We start from the raw sequence: 19,328 nt of genomic DNA, 5'->3' as shown, positions 1-19,328 counted from the left end.
ACAACTAGTCTTTGCATCTTGCCCTTGAGAATGGTTCTCTAACTAAGCCTGTCTGCCCTCCAAGTGTGCCTTCTGCCTGCACCCCTCCCTCACAGGGAGGGAGGGACACACTGCAAGAGCTGCCACCTTCCCTGTGCCCCTTCACTGTAGCAAACACTGTGGAATAGGGCGGGGCGGGGGTGCACAGTGGAGCCCAATTCTGCCTGTTTCCAGGCTGCTGCTGTATGCTGACCTGCAGGGATTCAGAACAGATAGCCCCTGCTTTCCAGGGGTCCCAGCAGGCAGGCAACAGCAGGCTCAAATGTGCTGACAGGGCACAGGGGCAGGGTCTGTGCCCTCCATGAAAAGTTGTGACCAGGAAACGCCTGGATTCAGGACTTGTCCTCCTCCATCCCTCCCTGCTCTCCAGCTGCCATTTCTTTTCAAGCCTTGAGCTCAAAGGGAGGACGCTCTTCTAACTACTTTGGGGTCTGTGTCTCCCTGCCCTGGCTGGAACTCAAGAGCCCACTTTGGCACTGAATAGCTTTGGGGTCAGGCATGGCAGAAGGTTGTTTTTGTTTCTTTCTTTCTTTCTTTCTGCCTGGCTTGCTTTCTTTCTTCCTTTCTTTCTTTCTGCCTAGCTTTTTTCTGCCTAGCATTCTTTCTCTCTCTCTTTCTCTCTTTCTTTCTTTCTTTCTTTCTTTCTTTCTTTCTTTCTTTCTTTCTTTCTTTCTCTCTCTCTTTCTCTTTCTTTCTTTCTTCCTAGCTTGCTTTCTCTCTCTCTCTCTCTCTCTCTCTCTCTCTCTCTCTCTCTCTCTCTCTCTCTCTCCCTCTCTCTCTCTCTCCCTCTCCCTCTTCCTCTCCCTTTCTCCCTCCCTCCCTCCCTTCCTTCCTTCATTCCTCCCTCCCTCCCTCCCTCCCTTCCTTCCTTCCCCTCTTTCTTTCCACACCCTCTCTTAGAGGGCTCCTCCCAGCCCTGGTCCAGAACTCAGACTCCAAAGAGGGGTAGAGAAGGGGCAGTGAAGGCAGCTAAGATACTGGATGGGGTGCAACAGGCAGGCAGGGATACTTGGGGGTGTCTGCCTCCTCTGTCTGCCCAGTGGCTGCAAGCTCCCCAGTAGCCTCCATTTCCCATTGCCTCTTCCCTCTACACCCAAGCCCTCCACCCTTGTCCCAAACTCCACCTCCAATCTTTCCCTCCTAGCGCCCAGCTGGCTGCATCCCACAGCATTTGCCTCTAGGAGCAAAGCCTCACACTGACCTGAGAGAAGCAAGAACAGTACAGGAGCCCAGGGACTTGAGAGGTGGCTCTGGGACAGAGCCCTGGGGAGCAAGGGCGGGGCACTCCAGCTGGCAAGTTATGTGACAGCATCCCAGCCCAGGCTTCCCTGTCCTGCATACTAGCAAGAGTCAGTCAGCCAGTCAGTCACACAGCACCTCCTTGATTCAGGTACCCCTCACCTCTTGGGCGTGTCTGTTTCTCTGGTTGGAAAGTTGCTTTTAAAAAGAATTTTATTCAATACCAGTTTTTTTTTCTACATTTGTACTGGGCATTGTGATGGAAGAATCTTGACAAAGTGGCTTTCAATTCTATTACAAGATCAGATTCACAGAGGCAAGTCCTGTAACTGTGAATTGAATGTGTGGACAGTAGGATATTGCACTTTTGAGAATAAAGTAGAAATTTGTCTCCCCAAATGACAGTTCCTAATTTTGTCTGACTTTCATGCATTTTCTAACGGAGAAGGAAAAGTACTTATATTTGAGCTAAGTGAAAGAATGATTAATTTATTTTAGATGGAAATGGAGTGTGCAAGGGGCAATGATCTGACCCTGGATGACAACAACGGTCATCAGCCATCCTTCCAGCACACAGCTTGAGTAATCAAAGCTCAGCTCCGCACCAATCTTCAGGAGTGAAAGACTAACCACCTTCCCATTAAATAGATCTAATATGGCCTCTATCTATGATGTTCCATGCCCAGCCTCCAGCTGCCTGGTCCCCTGCTCCATCTTCTCCAGAAATTCCTGAAGTCTTAGGAGCTTTAAAAAGATCTCCATCACAAAGCTCTCTCACTTGCATCTCTGACAAACAAATGATGTTGTGTGACTCCATTGCTTTAACAAGTTGTAAACAAATAGTCCCTGTTGTTATGTGGGATGCCTCTCTCTCTCCCTTCACCTACCTTGGGGAGGTTCCTTTACAGTAGTCTTGAAACCTCATTAATAGACTATGTTGCCTCTTTTCCAAAAGACAGAAATGGCGTTCTGAATGGAGACAGGCCACTCTCTCCCTGGTAAGAGTTAATCCACTCGGGTCAGCCAACCAGGAGGCCAAAGGACCCCTTCTCAAAAATGAGGATCCTTCCTGAAAGGCATACTAAAAAGCAAAAGGGGCCATACTGATCCCTTCATGAGGTAAGGTGCCTCCCCTTCCATAAGGGGTGTCTGCTCCTCTGGCAGGCTCCCACAGAGCTGCAGTCTTGCAGCCTTAGGATCTGCCCACTTTCCTCTCTTTTCTAGGTGTGCTTTCACTAACCCTCTTTCCTTCCCTAACACTGTGAGATTCACTCTTTCTCTAAAACTTCCCCCCCCACCGTGTGGGTGCTTATGAACCCTGTATGTCAGCCATGGAGGCTTAATTCAGATGGGACAGCTTTCCTCTTTTTCTGCTCATCTCTTTCCTCAGGGCAGCTGAGGAGATTTGCAATTACCTGTCCTGGAGCTTTTCAGTTTTTTTCTTTCTCTGTTTTCCTCCTTAGGTAAATGTCTGTGTACCACTTGGGTGCCTGGTTTGCAATGAGGTCAGAATTGGCATCAGATCCCCTGGAATTGGAGTTGTGCATGGTTGGGAGCCTCCTGGTGGATGCTGGGAACCAAACCTGGGTTTTCTGCAGGAACAAGTGCTCTAAAGACATTAGGGTTTCTCTTTTAAACTCTAATGCCATTATTCTCCAGAGGCTAGAGAGAGATCTCTGTAGTTAAGAGCCCTTGTTCTTCTTGAAGATCCTTGGTCAGTTCTCAGAACCCATATGGAAGATCATAATCATCTGTAACTTTAGTTCCTGGGGATCTAACACACTCTTCAGACCTATTTCAGTGCCAGAAACCCAAAGGCTGTACATGTATGCATGCAGGCAAAATACCCATACACATAAAACAACATAAATAAATCTAAACTTTTTATTGCCATCAAATATCCATTGAGTCTTTCTTTATATTGCATTATTAAAGAGACCAAGATCTTCAAGAAGATTTGGGGATTTTTCTGGACTCAACATGTTGATTTCATAATTATTTTTGTTTTTTATTTATTTAGACAGGGTTTCTTTGAGGAATAGTCTTGGCTGTTCCAGAAATTACTTTGTAGACCCTGCTGACTTTGAACTCACAGAGATGCCCACTTCTGCCTCCCAGTTGCTGGGATTAAAGCCATGAACCACACTGCCAGTCTTCAATATCTCCTAAAATATATAATAAGGATGAGAAGAACTATTTGCTTGTTTGGGTTTTTTTTTCTTCATAGCATAAGAACATTTGATTATATATATTTAAAAAATCATAGTCTGACCTGAAAAAGTTAGGGAAGTCTGGCCAATTACTGTGACATTAGCCACGGGTTCATAATCTCTTCTTAATTCTTAAGTCTTTTTATGAACTTGGGGTATGCTTAGTTCTCTGTTTCCTTTTCCACAAAAGGACACACCTTAGCACTCTTCGCCAGCGCATCACACACTGTAAAAAACACAGTTGTAAACTGAGGTAGCTGTGGCTTGTTCTGCTTCTCTGATCTTCCAGCGTTCACCCCAATAACTAGGTTCAGGTGTGGTTTTATTAATAAGACCATTTAAAATTCCTGCTATATCTGGAGCCCAACATTCGTGGTACGAATTCATGAAAAAGCTGCTTGCCTGTGGCCTTTTGGGCCCCTGCTCAGACTGGAGCTACCCTCAGCCAGTTGTGGTGGCACACTGTTAGGATTTACTAAAGGAGGCAGTGGCAGAGGCAGGAGGATCCCGACTTTGAGGCTGGCCTAGGAGACTTCGGCTGGGGCTTAGCCACAAAAGGTGGCAGCTGTGGGACTATGGAGGCATCAGCTGCTGCTCCAAGTTGCCAGATCCTTTTCATCATGTTGGTGACTGCGGTGATGCTGCTACCTGGGATGAAGGGTTTACTGCTGCTTGTTCAGAGAAGAATTGCCAGGACCATCGTGTTACAAGAAAGCATTGGCAAAGGTCAGTTTGGAAAAGTTTGGCAATACAAATGGTGGGGAGAAATTGCTGTGAAGATTTTCTCTTCTAGGGAAGAACATTCATGGTTCTGAGAGACAGACATTTATCAGACTGTGATTGCTCCAAACCACAGAGGAGGCACAAAAAAAAAAAAAAATGTCTGCAGGGAACCATGACCATGTCTAACAGTGACTTTGAAATCTTCAAAAAGATGATGGGACCCCACAATGATGATTCTGCAAGCCCTATGGTAAAGCCATTAAGTTGATTAATACCACCAAGAGATCGACTTTTGCCTACAAACTACTCTGGACAATTTTGAGATGGCTAGCTGAGATGATCCAGCCTGACAGACTACTCAAACAAGGATTGTGACAAGCCCTGAACTTTCCTATTATGCAGAGACTGGACAAATGATACAAGACTTGACAATTAACCCAAAAATTTTCTTTTCAGGATCCCATCAAGATGTCTTCACCCCCAGAAAGCAGGAAGTAATTTTGAAAAAAACGACACCCACATTCCCAAGAAGTGGGGTGGGAGATTTTTGGTTGTTTAATGAGTAATGGATATTGTCATTGTCTATGATGGTTGGTTACAACTTGTTAATTGTTAATGTTTAGAAAAAAAGCTGAACAAGGAGATTAGATTCAGAGGTTTTGTTTAAAAAAAAGAAAAAGAAAAAGGAAAAAAGAGAATATAGATATGAGGTAGATCATTGAGTATACTCTGAGAAAAAAGATAGAGAAATAATAAGATAAATGGGTAGATCACTGAATCTACTCTAAAAAGAAAAAGGGGAAGATATAAAAATGACAAAATGTATATTATTGAATCTATTATGAAAAGAAAAATGAGAGAACATGAATATGATAAGATAATAAGTGCGATTATGAAATCTACTGTTAAAAAGGATCTTCTTGTTTTACATAGGATAAGTAATGAAAATTTTTTTGTCTGATTTTATCAAATGTTACTGGACTGGACATTGTCATATATTAATGGAGTTTTTTGTCTGAATCTGTCAAATGTTAATGGACTGGACATCAATAATGTAATCCTGACTGTGTATATTATATATACTTATTGTATATAATTTTTCTTGTATTAGTTATAAGCTTTTTTAATTTTATACAAAAAAGGGGAAATGTGGTGGTATTGTGTTCCCCAAAACATTGTGCATGGTAATAAACTTATCTGGGGACAGAGAACAGGCACAATATTAAACATAGAGGATAGGCAGTGGTAACACACGCCTTTAATCCTAGCATTCCAGAGGCAGAAATCCCTCTGGATCTCTGTGAGTTCAAGGCCACATTGGAAACAGCCAGGCATGGTGACACATGCCTTTAATCCCAGAAAGTGAGCCTTTAATCCCAGGGAGTGATGGTAGAAGGCAGAAAGATATATAAGGCATGAGGACCAGAAACTAGAAGCTTTTAGCCTGGTTAAGCCTCAGGACTTTGAGCAGCACAGTTCAGCTGAGACTCATAGGCTTCCAGTCTGAGGAAACACAATCAGCTGAGGAACTGGCGAGGTGAGGTAACTCTGGCTTGTTCTGCTTCTGGGATCTTTCATTTTTCACCCCAATAACTGGCCTCAGGTTTGTTTTTATTAATAAGACCATTTAAGATTTCTGCTACAGTAAACCATCTAATACTTAAGCTTATATCACATGTAAGGAAATCCTCTGCTGTGTTTGTGTTCAGAGTTTGCACACTGATTTTGCCATGGTTGATTTTCCCAATCTATGGAGGTTGTTTTCAAACAGTGGCAGAGCTGCCAATAGGCTGGCTGGATGACATTTGATTCACTCACATAAAAATCAATGTGTGTAGATGGGGAGATCTTCTGTTGGTTATTTGCGGCGCTCTTATCCTGCGAGGAAATATCACAAAACAGGACAGAATCCAGTAACAAGAGTTTTATTAAGATAAGGTAAAGAGAAAGAGGTGCACAGGCCTGTGGAAAGACACGTGAGTAAACGGACCCAGGAATCATGGCGCCTGCTTATAAAGGCTTGGCCGTGCCTGCCCACACAGGCCCATGTAGATATTCCAACCATGCATGTAGATCACATGGTTGCCCTGCCTGCTTTAGGCAACCAGGCAAAGCCAATGGGTCCTGGTCACGAAAGATGTTTTGACCTGGAAATGGCTAGGCAGAAGTGACTAGGTCTACCAGGCATGCGCAACCATGCCAAACTGTAGGGGCGTTTTGTGAATCCATATCATCTTCAAGTGCTATATTTGTCAGAATTTCTTCCCCACTGAACTTGCCAACTGCCATCCATGACCGTATGCAGGCTGGTATAGAAACAGGGCCCCTCAGCCCGGCCAGTCTTAAAGATCTTGTGGCCCTACAGAGTGCAGATTGGAGCTCCTGGCTCCAACTTGCACCACAGCTTCAGGGAAGTCCAAGTACCAGGGCTCCTCAATCCTTAACAGTAGACACTGACACAGCTCTTCTGTAGGTGTGGGACTCAGTGCTACGTAAACCCTTCATACAAACTGAAATGTAGATAGGCTTCTGGAACCCTCCACAGCCAGGACTTTCCTTTTCTCTTTCCTGTCACCTTACAGCCCTTCTCCTTCTTCAGTATCAACCCTGCTAGCTCTCTTGACCTCTTTCTACTTCCCCTGCCCTTCTTTACATTAGCAAGTGTTTTTACATCAGAACTCAAAGATCACCAACAGTGACTTAAAAACAACCCTGATTTTGATAATGCATTAGCAGTATTTGAAACTGGCGCACCGGTTCCGTGAGGCTGGGCCTTTCTAATCTCACTCAAGTGAAGGTGTGGCAGGCTGGTCTCTTGCATCTGGCAGTTTCTTCCCCTGCTCAGGGTGTTCCTGATCAAGGAGGAGTGGCTTAAGCCTAGAGATTATTAGTGGACAAGTCCCCCTTATGTTGCCAGCACCATTTCTCTGGAAAAAAAGGACCTGGGTGTCTTAGTTACCCTTATACTGCCATGATATAAAACACCACAAACAAAGCAAATTATAAAAAATATTATTTAATTGAACTTACATGTTCAGAGGGTCACAGCCCATGATGTCTGAGTAAAGGCATGGCAGTAGGAACAGCTACGAACTCTTCACAATTTTATCCACAAACAGAAGGCAGAAACAGAATCCCTGGGAATGGCACAAGTTTTTATAAACCTCAAGACCCATGCTCATGGACACACTTCCCCTAAATGTGCAAACCTCTTAATCCTTCCTATACAGTAGCATCACCTGGAGACCAAATATTCAAACTGATGTGTTGTTGTCATTTATTTAAATAATAATATCCCCGTACAAGCGAATATATATCATATATATATCGTTCTGAGTTTAGGTTACCTCACTCAGGATTTTTTTCTGGCTCCATCCATTCTGCTGCAAATTTCATGATGTCATCTTTTTAATACCTGAGTAATGTTCTATTGTATGAATGTACCTGCTTTCTTTATCCACTTTTCTGTTGAGGGAAATCTAGGTTGTTTCCAGTTTTTGGCTCTTATGAAGAGAGCAACAATGACATGGTTGAGCAAGTGTGTTGATATTTTGTTTGTGTTCTGACAAATAAAGCTTGCCTGAAGATCAGAGGGTGGAACTAGACACTAGTTAACCATAGAGGTCTGGAGGTCTGTACAGAGAGGAGACAGGAAATGCTATGACTGGGCAGGGAGTGAAAGTGATGAGGCAGGGAGGAGACAGGAGCTTGGCCCCTTAGGTCTGGGCAGTAGGAGAGGTAAGAGGTAACAGTGTTTGCTCCATTGCTTCTCTGATCTCTCAGCGTTCACCCTGATATCTGACTCTGGGTTTGTATTATTAAGACTAATTAGCTTTGTGCTCCAAGCAAGTGTCCTAAAGGAAGGATGAAGCTTGCTTGGGGTATATGCCCAAGAGTGGTATATCTGGAATTTGAGGTAGATTGATTCCCATCTGGAACACAAGTCCTTCTAAATCCACTCACAGAAACTCACAGAGAGTAAAGTAGCAAACACTTTGGGTCCATGGGTCTTCACCATGTCCTCTGTGTATATATTCTACCTTTCCATATTTTGGGGGGACTTTTATTCATATTTTTATAGACTTCCTGAGTGAATGAACCAGTGGTCTCTGATCCTTGTGTCTCCTTGTGGTTTCTGTTCCTCCTGTGGTTTTGCCTGGTCCAACTTGTATTTGATAGTTGTGTTTTGTCTTATTCTAAATTATTCAGTTGTGTTTTGCTGTTATCTCCTAGAAGCCTGTTATTTTGTAATGAGAAACAGAACCAGAGTGGATCCAGATTGGAGGGTAGGTGGAGTGGAACAGGGAGGAGTAGAGGGGAGGGAAACTCTAATCAGGATATATTATGGAGAAAAACCTATTGTGAATAAAAATCATGGAAGGAAGATTCCCAGACTGAAGTATAACACAAAGGAATCATGATTGACAGAGATATACTGACTCTCATTTTGTTACTGGTAGGTCACTTGAGGATCAGTACTTATCCACCAATGCCCCAAAGCTAGACCACGATCAGCAGTGAAACGTTATTGCTTCTCCACTTCCCCTCATCTGACTTTTCCTTCCCTTCCCTCTTCCCCTCTTTTTGCTTTTCTCTTCATTTTATTTAGGTTGCTCTCATTCTATGCTACCTTTACTTGTTTGCTAATACTCTTTGTCTTTATCTAGGATTTACATAATAAAGTCTTATTTTGATGGCAGTATTTGTAGTATTCCTATCATGATTGAGTTTGAGCAATGTCCTTAATTGTAGACTTGGTCGTCTATAATCTGGCATCTTCTCTGGTTGTATTTGTTACATTTTCAGTCACTTGAACATATATAAAACATTTAATGATTTTGCGTGTTGAGACATACACCAGATGACCTGAGAAAAAGGGGGACACAATGTAACAAACCTCTCATTTCAGAAGCTAACAGCGCATGTAGTGAGATACTTAAATGTACAGAAAGAAACAGGACATTAGGGTTTTATACAGAAATAGTTCCCTCAAATTTAGTTATTGGAATAAATGAAGTGATAAATGGTGTGTGGGAAAGTTATGGAACAAGATGACCAGCCTGTCCAAAATTAGAAAAAAATACTTTTTAAGCTGTGAAAGCTAAGGCATGTTTTAAAAGAGAATAGAGGTATAATAAGGAATGTTTCAGGAAACTACCCATGCTCTCAGATAGAATAGCATATTGCTAGTCAGCAAGACATATATTAATTCCACATGATAATGTCAAGTTGAACTACTACTACAACATAAAGTTGAATTAAAATAGATGGCCCTGAATAATTCAAAGTATTATTTATTGTTATCCTGCCTTGTTTTAAAAAACATTATTATTATTATTATTGTTTTCATTTATTTTAATTGAATATAGATTATTTTCTTATCCACTAAATGTCATAAAAATCCTCTGAACACTAAACTGGAAGTCATGAAATATACTCAAAGGACCAGATGCAGACTCTTTGAAACTCTATGAATGTCGGTGTACTCTGTCTAGCTCATATATGCTTTTATCAGGGAGCTATGCAGCCTGGGGATGTAGCTCAGCGGTAGAGCACATGCTTTGCATGTATGAGGCCCCGGGTTCGAGCCCCGGCATCTCCAGTGTCCTCATTTTCTTTTGCAGGGTGTTCCTGCCGAAGGTATACCAGACTTTAACTTCTTTCCTGAGGCTATAAATGCATAGCTAATTATTGGATGGAATTGCTCATCTCTCACCGTGACAACAATGTGACCACATTTCTTTGGAGACCGAAATAGTCTGGTGAGTAGAATGTGGTCATGCTTCCAGGGATATGTTTTGTTCACAAAACAAAAAACCAAAGCTCTGCTTTCCTGCTGGTGGCAGTTTCTCTAATGGATATGCTTTCTCGGGTGTTAAAAGGATGAAGAGTTCTTGCTTTGAGAGAAAGGAAGGGAGGGCTGGGCAAAACCATTCCCAGTTACTGAAGAGGGGAAGCTATGCTGTCGTCATAGAAACCTGGGTTTATTATGAAGACTGTTTTCAATGACGATCCAGGCGGTGTCCTGGAAAATAAGCATTCTTGGTGTTTGGACTGAGCTGACCTTAAGGATTCCTGGAGGTGAGCACTAGAATCTTCCTTAGAGTGTAGAGGCAGATTCAGGAATCCCAGACCCCAGTAGGTTCACCCCCGCTTCGGGATTTGTAGGAGTGTGTCTCCAGAAGGAGAGAGACTTGAGACTATTGTGCCTCTTCAGTGTGCTGTTCTGTGCAGGGGTGTGCTGGAGCCATTGTCCAGGCTAGGTGTTCTGGGGGAGGAAGCAGGAGGGACATAAGACAATGTGAGCACCCTCCTATCCCAGTTCCTGCTCTGTGAGAAGGGAATGAGATTGCTCACTCAGGATCAGTGGGACAGTAACTGGTAAAGCCAAAAGGGAAGTCAATGATTACCCTGCATGTCTCAGATGATTATTTCAATATGCAGTTGGTTAGAGGATTTTCTTTTTCGTTTTTAGTAATTTGAGGTTTTATTTGCTTTTGAGACAGTAATTCACTGTGTCCTACCATGGCTGAGAACTCTCAGTCATTCTCCTGTCTCAGCTGCCTCATGTAGGGACTTCAGGTATGGAACACACTGTGCTTGGCACCAGTTCAGGATTTTATTTTCCATTTTTGTGATACCCACCCTCCAGGTGGCCCTGATGTCTCCTCAGAATCCCTGCCATGATGCTCTCTGCACATGGCATTAATATTTCTAATGAATCACTTATAAAAAGGACATTCCTATCAATGTCCCCTTGAACAACACACCTGAAAGCTTTCCCATTTCTCAATTTCTATTTTCTGCCTGACTTTGTGAGCTTTTCTGTATGATTCATAGAAATTCTTTTTTGAATATATGTTTTTCTAACTTTTCTCCTAGCCATAGAATTATCTTCTCCATTCTCATCCGTCCTCGGGAAGAGTGGTAGATATTAAATTATAAGGATTCCACCTTTTCCAGTTCTTCAGTTATGGTTTTTATTTGGTGTCTTGTCGGTGAAATCTTCAGTTAGTACCAGAGACAAGGATTTTCTTCTGTGTGTTCTGTTCACTATTTATAGGTTTATTTTTATGTATTTACTTCTCTAATTTATTTTGAGTGGTGTTTGCACATGATAAGATTTATATTTGTGGATTTTCCTCTGCATTGTTTACTGAAAGACCATCCTTTCTGCACCAAATTGCCTTTGTTTGTTTGTTTGTCAAACATCAGTTCTCCAACATTCCAGGCATGGTCCATATGCCAATATTCCCAGTGCCTGAGAGGCTGCAGCAGGATTACTGTCACTTCTTCTCATCCCAGACTCCACATACAGCTGATGTCAGCATGGCATACATAGGAAAATGTTGGCACTCAGTAGACAATGGTCTGGAAATGTGTGGGTGTAAGCATGGACTGTAGTTTTTGGTCTTTACTTGCCAATGTTGATTCCAATAGCATGCTCGTTCATATGGAGATATCCTATCATTCAACGCTGTTCTCTAACTTTGTTCTGTGTCTAAGGTTTTTCCCCAAACTATATATTTATCTACAAAGATTATTATTAGTTATCCAAGTTTTCAAAAACTTAGTGTATTTTTATTGTTATTGCATTGAATCTGTAGACATCTTTGAATCAATAGACATCTTACCGATCATGAAATGTCTGACCAATGAATATGATATGTCCTTCGTTTATGTAGATTGTCTCCAATTCAGCAATGTTTTAAGATGTTTCAGTCTATAGGCACTATAGATCTATGTGCCCAGATTGTTCACACAATTTCTGCACTTTTTGATTTCACTATACCTGGTACTATTTTTAAAATACAATTCCTAATTCTTGTATTTTCTTTGAAGTAATTATGAAATTCTCTGTGATGCATTAGGAACAAAATGTCAATGATACTTATGAAGGATCCCTTTGGTTGAAAGCATTGATTACGCTGTGATGGAACCTTTATATGATGATTATTGCAGTTTGTCCCCATTTCCTTATCAGCATTAAGCAGTTGTTGGCAGTCTATTGGAAGAAATGAGAGAAATGTCCCAGAGACGTGTGAATCGGCCATCCTCACAGGAATCACACCAAAAGAGCATAATTTAGTGGCTTTCAGCATCCTGTGTGTGGTTAGAGATGAATCTGTTGAAGATGGGGTTTTCCCTCTTGACCTCTCAGTAAACACTTTAGTGAATACCAGGGAGCTAGGGTTGTGAGAGTGAGATGTTGTGAATGTGTGAACAGGAATTCCCAGACAGAATCTGGTCTGCAAAGACTGGTGATTGACTGATAGAACTTCAGTGATGTGGAGACCATGGAATATTGTAGGCCCAGAGCCTGATTACATTTAATTGTGTGCTCTCTTTAGCCCATGAGGAGCCCTTCCTCGCCCTCCGTGTTGGACTGACCTTTCATCTTGTCACTAACAGATGAAGTTGGACCCGACATTTAAAAAAATCAGAAAATATCACTTTTACAAAGCCTTAATTTTCTGCCAGTCAAGGGACTGAGTGTCATCACAAGGCAGCTAATGCCTGTAGCTGAGGTTTCTCTGTTTTACCATAATAGCCTACTTAATATCTCCACCAATGCACTTAAGGAGTGCCTTGATTCATAGTTTTCTTCATTCTCTTACTAGAAAAACTTTACAAAAGTGTTTCACATTGCTACAGGAAATTTGTTCTAACCTCAATCTGTCCCACTTATATTTTCTTACTCATATTTGATTCCAGAATAAACTCTCTCTTCTTCCTTTGAGGCAAGAGCTGTGTTTTTGCGTTGATGTGTGTGTGTGTGTGTGTGTGTGTGTGTGTGTGTGTGTGTGTTTCTTAAATCTGTCTCTGAAGATGCCAGGCATATTCATCACTGAATGTTAATGATGTGCTCATGCCATTCATAGATTAAGAGCATTTGAGTATCAAGTGTGGTATGCATTTTCCCTTGTATTCCTCGGCTAACATCATTACCTCAGTGCCTATATTATTCCTGTGGGATATTGCAGAGACTAATAATATATTCATAAAAGTCAGTTAAATCTATTATTACTGTGATAGGTTTTTTTTTTTTTTTTTTTTTTTTTTTTTTTTTTTCTTTTTCGAGACAGGGTTTCCCTGTGTAGCTTTGCGCCTTTCCTGGAGCTCACTTGGTAGCCCAGGCTGGCCTCGAACTCACAGAGATCCGCCTGCCTCTGCCTCCCAAGTGCTGGGATTAAAGGCGTGCGCCACCACGCCCGGCTCCTGTGATAGGTTTTATGTGTTATAATTCTACTACTGCTTCTTCATGATGATCTGATGTTTAATATATTGCTTACTTATTCTCCATAGTTATTTGTTCATGGATTTATCTCAGTATGTGTCAGAATACCTATTATGATTACTCTCTCATATTGGCATTCTGTGTTTTGATGTTCAATTTGTCCCAGTATTGGCCAGAGGAGTCCATTAAAGATGCCTCTGGAGCTTTCCTGAGTCTAAACATTACACTGTCTGAGGCCTTGTATAGAAAGGAATTAATGGTGCCCACCTCAAAGAATCATTTTGAGGCCTGAAGAGACAGAAAGCAGACACTTATGTTGTGTGTGTCTAGTAAGGAAAATTTCCCTTGTCTCTTTCATGATGTCAGTGTGATGACTCGGGCATGAAAGTAGTTCATGAGTACACACAGGGAGAGCACTTGGCAAGGCAATGGCAAATGAACAAGCTCTCATTTCCATCATGTGTACACATTCCCAGGTATCACTGTGTGTGTCCATGGTGATGTGATGAGCTGGGAAGAGGAAAAGCGTCATTGTATACCTTCCACTGATGGAGTCTGCACAGGTAAGGCACTGCCATTCCATCCCCTGGGTTTTATTGCTTTCTCATTCTGGATTCCTCAATTTCTTATGTTTTCTTTCCCCCATGCTACCTCTAGTCTAAAATGGAAGGGTTTATTCTCTGCATTCCAGAAGGAGCAAGTCCTAGAGAAGAATCCAGTGTGCTGTGACATGTGCCTGACAGACAGTGTGAAAAGAATAAGAGGTATTATGGGTAACTTATTTCCCTTCCCCCATCCTTCTCCATCAGTATGCTAACAATATCCCATTCTGTCTTCATCTACAATGCTTTCAGGGTAAATATGTTCCCATTTGAAAATGCTTGGTCTTCTCATATGGATGCAAGGGCCAAGGCACTCTGGAGTAATTATATTACATCAGCTGTCCCAGAACTGCATGGTAGGTTTTGATTATTTGTACTTAAACATGGTGAGTGCCTGCATGTCTACTCTTTTTGATGTTTTGTTAATATAGTTCATTCACATACACCTCTTGTAAGAACAGAGTCTCCAATACATTTTCTTTATGTGTATAGAGGACTGTATCATAATAGATCACTTATACTTGTTGCTTCAAAAATCACACAGAACTGAGAAATATTAAGAGGACAAGAAAATGTGTACTATATTGAATCATAGTTTTTCTATCAATTCTGCTGCTGTGTACTGACCTGCAAGAATACAACTCTGGTCCCTCTCCTTTTCATGTGTCAAGATGAGCTGGGCAGAGCAGGTTCAGATCTGTAGACTGGGAACACAGGCAGGGTCTGTGCACTCAATGGAGGGCCGTGACTGGGCAACTGTCCTGAATCCAGGCAGGTGTACTTAGGGAGTTCTGACTTCTCTACCCAACTTGCCTTTAAATCCATCTGAATATGCCCCCTACTCTGACATACACAGTGTCTAGATGCCTTGATCCAGTTACATCTTCTCAAGAAATTCTTGTTTTGTTATGCCATACCTGAAGCCTTAGGTGCTTTAAAAAGATCTCTATCACAAAGCTCTCTCACTTGCATCTCTGACAAACAAATGATGTTGTGTGACTCCATTGCTTTAACAAGTTGTAAACAAATAGTCCCTGTTGTTATGTGGGATGCCTCTCTCTCTCCCTTCACCTACCTTGGGGAGGTTCCTTTACAGTAGTCTTGAAACCTTATTATTAGACTATTTTGCCTCTCTTCCAAAAGACAGAAATGGCCTTCTGAATGGAGACAGGCCACTCTCTCCCTGGTAAGAGTTAATCCAGGTGGGTCAGCCAACCTGGAGACCAAAGGACCCCTTCTGAAAAATGAGAATACTTTCCCTAAGCCATTCCAAAAACACCAAAGGGGCCATACTGATCCCTTCATGAGATAATGTGCCTCCCCTTCCATAAGGGGTGTCTGCTCCTCTGGCAGGCTCCCACAGAGCTGCAGTCTTGCAGCCTCTAGGATCCGCCCACTTTCCTCTCTTTTCTAGGTGTGCTTTCACTAACTCTTTTTCTTCTCTGACACTGTGAGCTTTCTCTAAAGCTCTTTCCCTACCCTGTGACTGCTTATGAAATCTGTGTGTCAGCAATGCAGACTTAATTCAGATAGGACAGCTTTCTTCTTTTTCTGCTCAAGATTTGCAATTACCTGCCCTGGAGCTTTTCAGGTTTTTCTTCCTCTATTTTCCTCCCTAGGTTTATTTATTTTATTCTATGTGTGTGAGAGTTTTCTCTGCATAAATGTCTGTGTACCACTTGGGTGGCTGCTATGCAAAGAGGTCAGAAATGGCATCAGATCCCCTGGAATTGGAATTGTGCATGGTTGGGAGCCTCCTGGTGGATGATGGGAACCATACCTGGGTCTTCTGCAGGAACAAATGCTCTAAAGACATTTGGGGTTTTCTTTTAAACTTTAATGCCATTGTCCTCCAGATGTTAGAGAGATGTCTCTGTAGTTAAGAGCCCTTGTTCTTGTGGAAGACCCTTGGTCAGATCTCAGCACCCATTCCAGGTGTAATTTTATTTCCCAGGGATCTCACATGCTCTACTGACCTCTTCCAGCACAAGAACACAATGTAGGTACATGTATGCATGCAGGCAAAATACCCACACACATAAAAATTATAAACAAATCTGAACTTTTCATTGTCATCAAAAATACATTGAGTCTTTTTAAAAATTATGTTATTAATAAGCCCAAGAAACCCAAAAGGATTTGCTGTTATTTCTGGAATCAATATGTGCTGTGGGATATGGTTCTGTATGCTGTGATTATATGTTGGGATCATGATTGATAAATAAAGCTGTTTGGCCAATGGTGAAGCAGAATAAGGTTAGGTAGTACATTCAAACTGAACATGGAGATGAAGAAGGGTGTAGTTGCAGCAAATGCTGGGAGCTGCCTCCAGGAGAAGCAAGATGTGAGAAAAGAGATAATGCCATGAAGCCAAGTGGTCAAACACAGATTAATAGGAATGGGTTGAGTTAAGTTCTAAGAACTAGCTGGCAAAAAGCCTGAGCCATATGCCATACAGTTTGTAATTAATATAAGTTTCTGTGTGTTTACTTGGGACTGAGAGTCTGCAGGACCAGGCAGGATACAGGAAAACTTGTGGCTACAATTGGCACCCTGGTTTAATATCCCTGGCTGGCTAATTGCAGAGGCCAGAATTTCCTGCACCCCCAGACATACACTGTGGCCCCTGTCCCCCTGTGCCTGTGTCTTTAAGCCCGCCACTGTGCTCCCAAGCCCACATGGACAGGTGAGCTCTTCAAGAGCCACTAGGGCTATAATGATGGCCCACCCACACTTTGGGGACACCAGATACAGCCAGAAATCCAAGGGAGTCTGCTTAAGGGGTACAGGGAATGTATTAGGATATAAATTGGAGAAATAGCTCAGTACACAGAAAAAGGGCAAAATCATCTCAGAGTCCTAGAAGGCTGATGTCTTGTCCCATGCTGCTCCTGCTACCTAAGTCAGTCCACACCATAAAGCCCAGAGGGAGGAGGAGAGCAAGGCATTCATACCCCTCAGGTCCTCAACCTGCCTGAGGCCTTGCATTATGGCCTGGTACCTCAAGGTCATAGGTAGAACAGGTACCCACTACAAATATGTCTTATTAATAATTGCCTTTGTTTCTATAGACAGTGATTTTCTGAGGAATATCCTCGGCTATCCTGGAAATTATTTTGTAGTCCATGCAATTCTTGAATTCACAGAGATGCCCATCTCTGCCTCACAATATCTGGGATTAATCCCATGCACCATAATTAACACCACACTTCAACATGTCTTAAAATATATAATAAGGATGAGATGGACTATTTGCTTGTTTAGGTTTTTTTCTCCTCATAGTATAACAACACTTGATTATTTTAAAAAATGCATAGTGGTCTGAACTGGAAAAATTATGGAAGTCTGGGCAGTTAGTGTGACTTCAGTCACGGGTTGATAATCTCTTCTTAGTTCTTAAGTCACTTTATTAACATGGGGTGTGCTTATAGCTCTAGTTTATATTTCCACAAAAGAACACACCTTAGCACTCTTTTCGCCAGGGCACCATACACTGTAAAGAACACAGTTGTAAACCTTTCAATACTTAAGCTTATATCACATGTAAGGAAATCCTAAGCTGTAATTGGGTTCAGAGTTTGCACACCGATTTTGTCATGGTTGATTTTCCCAATCTATGGAGGTTTTTTTCCAAACAGTGGCAGAGCTGCCAATAGGCTGACTGGATGTCATTTGATTCACCCACACAAAAATCAAGGTGTGTAGATGGGGAGATATTCAAGTGCTGGATTTGTCACATTTTCTTCCCCACTGAGCTTGCCAACTGCCATCCATGACCGTATGCGGGCTGATATAGAAACAGGGCCCCTCAGCCCTGCCAGATCTTGTGGTCCCACAGGGTGCAGATTGGAACTCCTGGCTCCAACTTGCACCACAGCTTCAGGGCAGTCCAAGTACCAGGGCTCCTCAATCCATAACAGTAGCCACTGACAGAGCTCTTCTGTAGGTGTGGGACTCAGTGCTCCGTAAACCCTTAATGTAAACTGAAATGTAGACAGGCTTCTGGAACCCTCCACAGCCAGGACTTTCCTTTTCTCTTTCCTGTCACCTTACAGCCCTTCTCCTTCTTCATTATCAACCCTCATTGTGCTCTTGACCTCTTTCTACTTCCCCTGCCCTTCTTTCTTTCCTGAACTCTAGATGTTTTACAGCTGTTAATTGTTCAGCTGACAGCTGCTTGTCCTGTCTCTTCTTCTACTTGGCCTGACATCCCCACTGTCAATGCCATTCCCTGTCCTCTATGTCTCCCTGTCCTGTCTCTCTGTCCCTCCCCCTCACCTCTGTCTCATGCTCCTTACCTGAGACACAGTCTTCACAGCCCAGGTGATCATTGGAACATGACCCTTTTGCTCCTCTCGCTGATAGCTGAGATTCCAAGTGTGACCCACTACACTTGGTTCTGCTGGTGCTAACTCCATCCCATCAGCTATGGTACTGAACATAGGTAAGGGAGGACAAAGCAAGAGAGGCCTGTTCCTCTGGCAAATGCTACACCACCAGGTCACACAGCACAGGAGAGCATCTTCCAGCCAATCCTCAGCAACCTGATTGTAATTGGGACCAACTACAACCATCTGGAAGAAACAATCACAGCCTTGCATTTTAGCATCAATCACCACCACTCTGGTTTGTGTTTTGTCCCAGTGCAGTTTTGCCTCTCACAATCACTGAGGCTTTGCTTTTAAACCAAAGCTTTGTGTCTTAGCACCAGACACTGCAGTACCTTTCCAAGGCCATCATAAAAAGGGGTCCCCTCAGGCTTATTCGAAATTATTCCATGCCCTTCTAAGTTTCCCTGAGGCTTGTGATAACACTAAATCTAGTGCCAACAGTTTCACAAGAGACAGGCTAGAGCCATATCCTAGGACTAGCACAAATCAATTGTGGTCTTAGGACAGTTTTCTCGGGGTATCTGTGGAGGGTTGGAGACATCTGCTGAAGACTTGAGAAGTCTGCCTGGCGGTTGGACTTATAGTCCTCTTACCCAAGGTAGTCAGGGCAGCAAGAGGAGTCCACAGCTGCCAGTGAAGTTAGTACATGCTTCATCATCATTGCTCATAGGAAAGAAACATTAGCAAATGTTTTTACATCAGAACTCAAAGATCACCAACAGTGACTTAAAAACAACCCTGATTTTGATATTGCATTAGCAGTATTTGGAACTGGCCACCAGCTCTGTGAGGCTGGGCCTTTCTAATCTCACTCAAGTGAAGGTTTGTCAGGCTGGTCTCTTGCATCTAGTAGTTTCTTCCCCTGGTCAGGGTGTTCTTGATGAAG

At 42.5% G+C, this 19,328-nt stretch overlaps 1 long non-coding RNA gene and 1 other non-coding gene across 3 annotated transcripts; both read left to right on the top strand.

The window, feature by feature from the left end:
- Positions 1–9,741: 9,741 nt before the first annotated feature.
- On the top strand, positions 9,742–9,813 carry Trnaa-ugc. The gene has a single exon. It is a non-coding gene; the product is annotated as a tRNA-Ala (tRNA).
- Positions 9,814–10,179: 366 nt separating this feature from the next.
- Positions 10,180–16,510, top strand: LOC114688496. 2 transcript variants are annotated; one of them, XR_003733785.2, is made up of 4 exons: positions 10,180–10,292; positions 13,926–14,012; positions 14,141–14,213; positions 14,304–16,510. It is a non-coding gene; the product is annotated as an uncharacterized LOC114688496 (long non-coding RNA). The 2 variants fall into 2 exon arrangements; XR_003733787.2 differs by having other exon boundaries at positions 14,107–14,213.
- The last annotated feature ends 2,818 nt before the right edge of the window (positions 16,511–19,328 follow it).

The sequence above is a fragment of the Peromyscus leucopus genome, chromosome X (assembly GCF_004664715.2).
Source record: "Peromyscus leucopus breed LL Stock chromosome X, UCI_PerLeu_2.1, whole genome shotgun sequence".
Taxonomy (NCBI): Eukaryota; Metazoa; Chordata; class Mammalia; order Rodentia; family Cricetidae; genus Peromyscus; species Peromyscus leucopus.
The sequence above is the reverse complement of the archived record's forward strand: the minus strand, read 5'-3'. Positions and strand labels throughout refer to the sequence as shown.